The sequence below is a fragment of the Bubalus bubalis genome, chromosome 7 (assembly GCF_019923935.1).
Source record: "Bubalus bubalis isolate 160015118507 breed Murrah chromosome 7, NDDB_SH_1, whole genome shotgun sequence".
Taxonomy (NCBI): Eukaryota; Metazoa; Chordata; class Mammalia; order Artiodactyla; family Bovidae; genus Bubalus; species Bubalus bubalis.
Genome location: NC_059163.1, coordinates 92,957,697 through 92,969,136, shown reverse-complemented (window position 1 = coordinate 92,969,136; position 11,440 = coordinate 92,957,697). Strand labels below are relative to the sequence as shown.

General features: G+C 39.7%; 1 pseudogene; it reads right to left on the bottom strand.

The window, feature by feature from the left end:
* Nucleotides 1-313: 313 nt before the first annotated feature.
* LOC123465982 lies at nt 314-5,548 on the bottom strand (annotated as a pseudogene).
* Nucleotides 5,549-11,440: the final 5,892 nt, after the last annotated feature.

Genomic DNA, 11,440 nt, shown 5'->3' with positions numbered 1-11,440 from the left:
CAGTCCTGTGGCCACTGCTGAGTTTTCCAAATTTGCTGGCATATGGAGTGCAGCACTTCACAGAATCATCTTTCAGGATTTGAAATAGCTCAACTGGAATTCCATCACCTCCACTAGCTTTGTTGATAGAGTAAGTCACATGAATTTTTCATTTCCCAGTGCATATAAAAATTATATTTAAACTATACTGTACTTTGTTAAGTGTGAAATAATGGTTATATCTTTAAAAAATGTAAAAATACTTTGTTAATAAAAATGCTCATCATCATATGAGCCTTCAGCAATTTATGGTCTATTTGCTATGGAGAATCCTGCCCCAGTGTTGAAGGCTGCTGACCAATCAGGATGATGGTGCGAAAGGCTGGGGTGGCTTGGCTATTTCTTCAAATAAGACAACAACAAAATTTGTTACATCAGTTGACTCTTCCTTTCATGAATGATTTCTCTGGACCATGCAATGCTGTTTGATAGCATTTTATCCACAATAGAACATCTTTCAAAATTAGAGTCAATCCTCTCAAATCCTGCTGCTGCTTTATCAACTAAGTTTATGTAATATTCTAAATTCATTGTTGTCATTTCAATAATCTTCACCATATCTCACCAGTAGATTCAATCTCAAGAAACCATTTTCTTTGCTCATCTGTTAGAAGCAACTCTTTATCAGTTTAAGTTCTATCATGAGATTGAAACAATTTAGACATATCTTCAGACTCCACTTCTATTTTAGTTCTCTTGCTATCTCTACCATATCGGCAGTTATCTCCTCCACAGAAGTCTTGAGCCCTTTAAGTCATCCATGAGAGCTGATATCAACTTCTTCAAAATTCCTGTGAATTTTGGTATTTTGGTTTCTTCCCAGAAATCATAAACGTTCTCAATGGCATCTAGAATGGTGAATCCCTTATATAAAATTTTCAACTGACTTTACCCAGATCCATCATATGAATCGCTATCCACGGCAGCTATAACCTTATGAAATGTATTTCTTAAATAAGGAGACTTGAAATTCAAAATTACACTTTAATGCCTGGGCTGCAGAATGGATGCTGTGTTAGCAGGCATGAAAACAACATTAATCTCATTGTACATCTCCATCAGAGATGGACGCGTATGCTTGGGTGATCAAGTACATTGTCAATGAGCAGTCATATTTTGAAAGGAATTTTTCTGACCAGAAGTTCTAAACAGCGGGCTTAAAATATTCAATAAACCATGTTGTCAGCAGATGTGCTCTCATCCAGGCTTTGTTCTATTTATAGAGTACCGGCAGAGTAGATTTAGTATCACTCTTAAGGGCCCTAGGAGTTTCAGAATGGTAAATGAGCATTGGCTTCAACTTCAAGTCACCGGCAGCACTAGCCTCTAATAAGACAGCCAGCCTACCCTTTGAAGGCACTGAATTCTCCTCTCTAGCTATGAAAATCCTAGATGGCTATTTCATCCTAGAAGGTTACTCCGTTTACATTGAGAAGCTGTTGTTTCATTGGTGGTGGTTTAGTCGCTAAGTCGTGTCCAACTCTTGCCACCCCATGGAGTGTAGCCCGCGAGGCTCCTCTGTCCAGGGGATTTTTCCAGGCAAGAATACTGGAGTAGGTTGCCATTTCCTTCTCCAGGGGATCTTCCCAACCCAGGAATCATACCCGAGTCTCCTGCATTGCAGGCAGAGTCTTTACCAACTGAGCTATGAGGAAAGCCCACTGTTTCATTAGCCACCTTCATTAATGATCTTAGCTAGATCTTCTGGATAACTCGCTGCAGTTTCTACATCAGCACTTGCTGTTTCACCTTGTATTTTTATGTTATAGACAAGGCTTCTTCCCTTCAACCTCACGAACCAACCTTCAAACTTTTCTACTTGAACTTCCTCATCTCTCTCTGCCTTCACAGAATCAGAGAGAACTAGGGCCTTGCTCTGGATATGGGTTTGGCTTGGGGAAATATTGTGCCTGGTTTGATCTTCTATCTAGACAACTAAAAATTTCTCCATATCAGGAATAATGTTGTTTTGCTTTCTTATCATTTGTGTCATTATAGTAGCATTTGGAGAAGGCAATGGCACCCCACTCCAGGACTCTTACCTGGAGACTCCCATGGACAAAGGAGCCTGGTAGGCTGCAGTCCACAGGGTCGCAAAGAGTCGGACACGACTGAATGAGTTCACTTTCACTTTTCACTTTCATGCATTGGAGAAGGAAATGGAAACCCACTCCAGTGTTCTTGCCTGGAGAATCCCAGGGATGGGGGAGCCTGGTGGGCTGCCGTCTATGGGGTCGCACAGAGAAGGACCCAACTGAAGTGACTTAGCAGCAGCAGCAGTAGCATTTCCAATTTCCTTCTGGAACTTTTTCTTTGAATTCACAGCTTGGATCAGTGCTTGGGGCAAGAGGCCTAGCTTTCGGCCTATTTCAGCTTTTGACACACCTTCCGCGCTCAGCTTAATCATTTCTGGCTTTCAATTTAAAGTGAGAGATCTGAGACTCTTCCTCACACTTGAACACTTAGAAGTCACTGTTCAGTTCAGTCGCTCAGTTGTGTCCAACTCTACAACCCCATGGACTGCAGCACCAGGCCTCCCTGTCCATCACCAATTCCCAGAGTTTACCCAAACTCATGTCCATTGAGTCGGTGATGCCATCCAACCATCACCTTCTATTGTCCCCTTCTCCTCCTGCATTCAATCTTTCCTAGCATCAGGGTCTTTTCAAATGAGTCAGTTCTTCACATTAGGTGGCCAAAGTATTGGAATTTCAGCTTCAACATCACTCCTACCAATGAATATCCAGGACTAATTTCCTTTATATAGACTGGTTGGATCTCCTTGCAGTCCAAGGGACTCTCAAGAGTCTTCTCCAACACCACAATTCAAAAGCATCAATTCTTTGCCACTCAGCTTTCTTTATAGTCCAACTCTCACATCCATACATGACCACAGGAAAAATCTTAGCTTTGACTAAATGGACCTTTGATGGCAAAGTAATGTCTCTGCTTTTTAATAAGCTGTCTAGGTTGATCATAACTTTCCTTCCAAGGAGTAAGCATCTTTTAATTTCATGGCTGCAATCACCATCTGCAGTGATTTTACAGCCCAGAAAAATAAAGTCTGCCACTGTTTCCATTGTTTCCCCATCTATTTGCCATGAAGTGATGGGACCGGATGCCATGATCTTAGTTTTCTGAATGTTGAGTTGTAAGGCAACTTTTTCACTCTCCTCTTTCACTTTCATCAAGAGGCTCTTTAGTTCTTTGCATATCTGAGGTTATTGATATTTCTCCCAGCAATCTTGATTCCAGCTTGTGCTTCATCCAGCCCAGGGTTTCTCATGATGTATTCTGCATATAAGTTAAATAAGCAGGGTGACAATATACAGCCTTGACGTACTCCTTTTCCTATTTGGAACCAGTTTGTTGTTCCATGTCCAGTTCTAACTGTTGCTTCCTGGCCTGCATACAGATTTCTCAATAGGCAGGTCAGGTGGTCTGGTATTTCCATCTCTTTCAGAATTTTCCTCAGTTTATTGTGATCCACACAGTCAAAGGCTTTGGCATGGTAAACTCTGGGAGTTGGTGATGGACAGGGAGGCCTGGTGCTGCAGTCCATAGGGTTGTAGAGATAAAGCAGAAATAGATGTTTTTCTGGAACTCTCTTGCTTTTTCAATGATCCAGAGGATGTTGGCAATTTGATCTCTGGTTCCTCTGCCTTTTCTAAAACCAGCTTGAACATCTGTAAGTTCACAGTTCATGGATTGCTGAAGCCTGGCTTGGAGAATTTTAAGCATCACTTCACTAGCGTGTGAGATGAGTTCAATTATGCAGTAGTTTGAGCATTCTTTGGCATTGCCTTTCTTTGGGACTGGAATGAAAACAGACCTTTTCCAGTCCTGTGGCCACTGCTGAGTTTTCCAAATTTGCTGGCATATGGAGTGCAGCAGTTTCACAGCATCATCTTTCAGGAGTTGAAATAGCTCAACTGGAATTCCATCACCTCCACCAGCTCTGTTCATAGTGATGCTTCCTAAGGCCCACTAGACTTCACATCCAGGATGTCTGGCTCTAGGTCAGTGATCACACCATCGTGATTATCTGGGTCATGAAGATCTTTTTTGTACCGTTCTTCTGTGTATTCTTGCCACCTGTTCTTAGTATCTTCCACTTCAGTTAGGTCCATACCATTTCTGTCCTTTATTGAGCCCATCTTTGCATGAAATGTTCCCTTGGTATCTCTAATTTTCTTGAAGAGATCTCTAGTCTTTCCCAGTCTATTGTTTTCTTCTTTGCACTGATCACTGAGGAAGGCTTTATTTCTCCTTGCCACTCTTTGGAACTCTGCATTCAAATGGGTATATCTCTCCTTTTCTCCTTTGCTTTTCACTTCTCTTCTTTTCAGAGCTATTTGTAAGGCCTCCTCAGGCAGTCATTTTGATTTTGCCTTTTTGCATTTCTTTTTCTTGGGGATGGTCTTGATCCCTGTCTCCTGTACAATGTCACGAACCTCCGTCCATAGTTCACCAGGCACTCTGGCTATCAGATCTAGTCCCTTAAATCTATTTCTCACTTCCACTGTATAATCATAAGGGATTTGATTTAGGCCACACCTGAATGGTCTAGTGGTTTTCCCTACTTTCTTCAATTTAAGTCTGAATTTGGCAATAAGGAGTTCATTATCTGAGACACAGTCAGCTCCTGGTCTTGTTTTTGCTGACTGTATAGAGCTTCTCCATCTTTGGCTGCAAAGAATATAATCAATCTGATTTTGGTGTTGACCATCTGGTGATGTCCATGTGTAGAGTCTTCTCTTGTGTTGTTGGAAGAGGGTGTCTGCTATGACCATTGCCTTCTCTTGTCACCGTAGGATTTTTAATCAGCCTAATTTTAATATTGTTGTGTCTCAAGGAATAGAAAGGCCCAGGGGAGAGAGAGAGATGAGGAAATGGCTAGTGGCTGGAGCAGTCAGAACACATACATTTATCCATTAAGTTCACGATCTTGTATGAGTATGGTTACTGGTGTCCAAAGCAATTGTGAAGTAGCATCAAGTATCTCTGATCACAGATCACCATGGCAGATACAATGATAATGAAGAAGTCTGAAATATTGCAAGAATTACAAACTGTGACACAGAGACACAAAGTGAACAAATGCTGTTGGAAAAAGTGTGCTGATAGACTCTCTCAATGCAGAGTTCCCACAGATTTTCCATTTGTTAAAAAAAAAAAAAAAAGTAGCTTCTGTAAAGCACAGTAAAACAAGGTATGCTTGCATATGAAAAATTTAGGTCCATAGGAAACTAAGAAATGCACAAATCTGTGGCAAAAATGAGACACTCTAATGCTGATAGATCATATAGTCCATTAAGAAAGACAGAATTGTTATTAAAAAACACAAAGTATTTAAATATAACTGAAACAATGTAACATTCAGGGACTTGCGAGAAGATACAAAGAGAGAATCTGACCTAGTTGGGCTGGGAAGGGGTGGTGCCTCTCTAAGGGTGTGCTTGCCTGAGGAAGTCTTCAGTGGGAAGTAGTAGTAGATGTGCTCATTCATGTTGGATCCTTGCAATCCCACAGACTGCAGCCCGCCAGGCTTCGTTGTCCATGGGGATTCTCCAGTCAAGAGTACTGGAGTGGGTTGCAATTTCCTTCTCCAGGGCATCTTCCTGACTCAGAGATCAGACTCAGGAATCAGCTAATTGGACAAAAGGAGATGGAAAGCAAGGTGTACATTCTCCTGCAACTTTGTGATATACTGACAAAGGAGCAGTTTAAACAAAATTCCCAAATCCAGACTTATTTTGGATGTTCAGTGAAAATAATTATTCAAAAATCATGACCACAGAAAAACAACTAGCCTGTTAATTCCATCAGCATGTTTTACCACTGGTCCTATATTTTAACCAAAAATATAACCTGCTCAATCTTTATCAACTGTGCCATGATGATTAATTCATCTTAAAAGACTTTAGCTAATTTGCTGGACTTTCATCTCTGCAAGTGGGTACAACTCGTTTCCCCATTTACACTGTTTCTGCCCCCCTCACTTCCTCACATGGGATCACCAGCCCCTGAGACAATTCAGCCCCTACAACTGGACAAAATCACCACACCCACATGCAAAGGCTTTTCTTTTCCCTGGCAATGAGTGCTCACCTGTGAGCTTTTCCTGACTACTCACAGAAAAGAGCATAAAATCCAAAGAAAGAACAAATGGCCTTTGTGTAAATAGGTCACATCTGTCACATCATTTTATGTTCCAAGGCTATTAATTTGGTTGGAATTTGCCTATATAAATACATATTTTATTAAATTGGAAACAGAAACTTGAAAATGATGCTTTGGCCCTAGCATGAATGAAGTTCCTGTCAGTGAAAGAAATAAAAATGACTTCAAATGACAAAAAAAAAAATTATAAATGCTGTAACACATTATTTTGGATGTTAGAATAGGAATTCAAATAATGGTGTCTAATATGAGTCTGCTTCAGTCTGACACATGCAATATTTATTTGTTTGTATATTCATCCTAATAAGCATGTGATAAAGAGGTAGAAAGTGCAAATGACCTATACTAAATGCCTCTACTTATTTCCTGAAAAAAGTATTAATAGCAACATGTTTTTCTTTCTAGTACTACGGGGATTCATAGTCCTTGAATCAGTGATATTTTATTGTTTTATTTAAAACTGGGATAAAGTAAATACATAGGAAATTATCTCTGTAATTTTTAAATGATAAAAAAAGGTGGAGGAGCATTATTTTAATAGCTGCTCAGTCCACTAAGTATTAAATAATTGAAAAAGAATTGTCATTCTCTTCCAGACTGCCCTCCAATCACTGATAAAAAGCAATACTCTTTCTCAGTGTTGCCTGGAAATCCCCTTTGAGTTTTCAAAGTTCATCTTCAGGAGTTTGATCACATTTAATGTTTTTACTTCCTTTCCCACATTTTTTTGCCCTTCAAATCCCTAACAAGAAACAACTTTTTAAAAAATTTTTTCAAAAAAGCACTTTAGGCAAGTTTCGTAGAATTCACCAAGTACTCATATCAATGAACGAGGAGGAGACCTTTTATATGGTAATCTTTTGGCAACCACCTGAAACCAACTGCAAATTCAGATTTAACAGAGAATTGGAAGACACTGGCTTTTACCTAAATCTTGAAATGAATTAAACATTCCTGAAGATTGATCATTTTTCAAATGAAGTCGTTTATAGTCACATATTTCACATACACTGTTTTTCCTGGAACTAGATTAAAGTATGTGAAAATACCACAAGAAACACTTTTATTTGTGATATTTCCAATCCAGTTGGCAGGAAAAAGTAGAGACACATCATAGGAAAATTTACTCTTATGAGATTTCCAACACAACTTTGCATCCTCCAGAAAAACCCAGAAAAACATTTAAACTGGATCCTCCAAAACTTTTGCCATTCACCCCTCACCATGGGACTGTATCCTCTGTTACTTTTTCACACTTTTGTGTTTAATGGGCAGATGGATATTACACAATAAGAAACCTCAAGAATCATCCTAACCAAAAATTGATTTTAAAAAGTCAACACAGATCCAAGTCAATTTTGTCAACTCAGGTTAAAAGGTTTTGGTTCTGATACACAGCATGGTTTAGAATGCAAAATGCAAAAAAAACGATGGCTTTTATCCATCGCTGCAAATCATCACTGCTTTCCCTGACAATAGTTCAAGTACCTTATATTAATTTTTTTTTTTTTTTTTTGGTAATCAAGTTTAGGATGAGACCACAAACTTGAGTCTTTTCTACGCTTATGACTTCCCTGATGAATCAGTCTGTATCAGCTCATTATACTGACCATGGACTTTATATCCTGAGACAACCATAATTCATTCGTTTCATTTACTCTCAACATACGTTATTACTGAGAATATACTCTTGTGCCAGGTCTTATGCTATTGCTTTATAACTTGCAAATTTTTACAGCTTTCATTATCATCTTGTTAAGAAGAAACACTAGCTGCTGATATAGATATCTCCATTAACATCACACAAGTGCACCCACTATCATCTCCTTCCTCAGACCAGTCTCCATATTTCCTCTTGTTATCCTCTACACTCTGTTCTCTACAAATTGATCAATATTATATTTCTCAAATGCAAACCAGATCATATTTTTCCTGTTGAAGGTACTCTAAATCAGTAGGTCTCAATCATGGACAGTTTTGTTCTGGGGACATTTGATGACACCTGTAGACATTTTTGCTTTTCACAACTGAGAATAAATGCTACTGGCATTTAGTGAATGGATGCCTAATGCTCCTTAACATCCTAAAAATCACAACACAGTCCTCATGGCAAAAAAAACATCTGGTCCAAATGTTAATAGCACTGCAGTTGAGAAACCCTGCTCTAACTCCAAAATTTCCCCCGCTGATTTGCAAAATCACGAAGTCTTGCTTCTCTCCCTCTCTCTTCTGCCTTCCCTCTGGTCAGTCTTCATTGCTCATTATGCTCCAGCCATGCAGGCTGTATTCTCTTTTTCTCAGGCAGACCAAGCCAGTCTGTACCTCAGAGCTCTCTAACTTGCTAATCCCTGGATCCTCTCTCTGTAATGCTCTTCTACAAAATTTGGCCTGCCTGCCTTCTTCTCAACATTTAGATCTCTCTTCACATGTCATCTAAAGTAACCACAAGCATTTCACCCTCGTGAATCTCAGTGCCATCCTGGTTTTTTGCCATCTACTCTGAATTGACCTTGCTCATTTACGTGATATGCTCCCCTTAGCATGTAGGCTCCAAAGCAGCCAGTCTTATTCACTGTTCTCTTCCCTAGAATTAGAAATCTGTCCCTTCTGTCACTTCCACTTATAACCTGAAAGGCCCAGTTATAAAATCAAAACACAGGAAAAGCGATAGGGCAAAAAGGCGGAATCACTAAACTGTCAAAAAGTGAAAAAAAGAACACGGGTGCAAAGACACAATTCTAAACTCAGTGGGAGTGGGAGTGGATAACTTTAGCTCTTGCTTCATTTTCATTTAGGGTACTGTTTTAAGTGTTTTCAGTGGATTAACTTATTTAATCCTCGTATGTCTCCAGCCCTAAAAAACGATGTTAGCACTATTATTATCCTGATTTTACACATAAAGAATGGTAGCACAGAGAGGTTTAGTAACTTGCTCAGGCTCACACAGCTATTCAGCGGTGGTGCTGGAATTTCAGCACAGGTACTGTGCCTCTTAACCACCATGCCCTGTGTCGGGCAGAAAAACTACCAGCTAAGAAAAATAAACAAATGGGACCTAATTAAATTTAAAACTTTTGCACAGCAAAAGGAAACTAAACAAAATGAAAACCTACCGAATGAGAGAAAACATTTGCAAATAAGGTGACTGACACGGTGTTCATATCCAAACTCTACAAACCCAGCTCATACGCCTCAGTGTCAGAAAACAAACAAAGAAAAAAATGAGAAGACTTGTATAAATATTTTTCCAAAGAAGACATACAGATGTCTAACAGGCACACCGAAAGACATTTAGTATCACTAATTTTTAGAGAAATATAAATCAAAACCACAATTGGTGCACTGGGATGACCCAGAGGGATGGACGGGGAGGGAGGAGGGAGGGGGGTTCAGGATGGGGAACACGTGTACACCCGTAGTGGATTCATGTTGATGTATGGCAAAACCAATACAATATTGTAAAGTAATTAACCTCCAATTAAAATAAATTTAAATTTTAAAAAAAAACACAGTGAGGTATAACATCAAACCTGTCAGGCTTACTACCATCAAAAAGCCTACAAATAATAAATGCTTATAGCATTCATGAACATATAAACATTCATAGCAGCACCATCTACAATATTCAATATGTGGAAGCAACCCAAGTGTCTGTCAAAGGAAGAGTGGATTTAAAGACTTAGTGTAGGGAAAGTTGTACTCATTCATATGTAAACTAGTACCAATGCAAGCTTAAAATGTATGTGAAAGAAAACTTCTAGAAAATATGAGAAATAGTATGTAATGGTGATGCAGTGGTACAGAATCTGCCTGGCAGTGCAGGAGACACAAGAGATAGGGGTTCCACCCCTGAGTTGAGAAGATCCCCTGAAGTAGGAAATGGCAACCCACTCCAGTATTCCTGCCTGGGAAATGCCATGGACAGAGGAGCCTGGCAGGCTACAGTCCATGGGGCCACAAAGAGTCGGGCAGGACAGAGCAATTGAGCACACACACAGGGAATGCCAACCTCGATGCCCATGCTTTGGTACCAGTTCTAATGGAATGTGCTTTAAGATGAGATTCTAATCAGCTTCATTACATAACTCTTTTTTTAAAAGATCCTGGTTTTCTGTGAAGCAAAGTCTAATAAAGAGTCTCCACCATGTTTTGAAATGAAACACACATTACACATCTCCCACCAGAACAGAGCACAGTGGCAAATGAATAAATGTAAGTATTCTCCTTTTTAAGATTCTTGCCTTTCATTCTCAAAACAATGAAATAGTATTTATTAGGATGTCCCTATTCCAAGGTTCCAAACATACTCTATTTAAAACATGTGGGTTTATTTGTCAGGGCTCATCATATTCTCCCTTCATATTAACAGGAAGCAGGGCTCAAAATCTCTGATCCCTGTAATATTATTATGGCTGGAGGAGAAAACCTGGGGAAATAGTTCTTCCCCCTGTGGTTGCAAGGCCACATATTTTATTGTGCAAATATTGGCAGTGAGTTCAGCTTACCATTCACAGATAATGTGTACTGAAGGCATCGCATTAATGATGAGTAGACGCTGCTTCCTCCTTACACACAGTCCACAGTTTCTGAGGGATTTGTTCCTGAAAGGTCTATTACTTGAACTTTACTATTTCAGCATAGCAGCTCCCTCAGCACCTTTCTGTCTCCATCTCTAAAATTTAAATCAACGTTTCATCCCCATGATAAGCTACGCAGCTACCAACACTGCCAAAAAGTGGCCGAGAGGGTCACTTTTAGTTTACTGACGTGTGTGTGTGATGACCAATACTGATTTTTGAAATACTGAATGAGCATAAGGTACCTCAGCTAACACCTGCACTTCAAAAATACCTTAACTCTAGAATGCAGTAAACAGATGAAAGAAGCTTACAGGCTGAGCAGGAAGAGAACACTATCTTACTGTTAAATAAAATCACTGCAGTTTACTACTCTTGCAGCTAGAGTCCTCCTAAAACTGGGATGCCAATAGAAGTTTTTAAATGGTTAATAAGTAAAATGGCTCTTATGCTAAGAGCTGGTATTAATAATATAAAGCTCTGCTCTGTCATGAACTTTATTTTGGGCATGTGGGGTGTGCTCTGCTAGGTCTTTGCTGCTGCATGGGCTCTTCCCTAGTCGTGAGGCACAGACTTCTCATTGCTGTGCCTTCTCCTGTTGCAGACCATGGGCTCTAGGGCATGCGGGCTTCAGAAGTTGC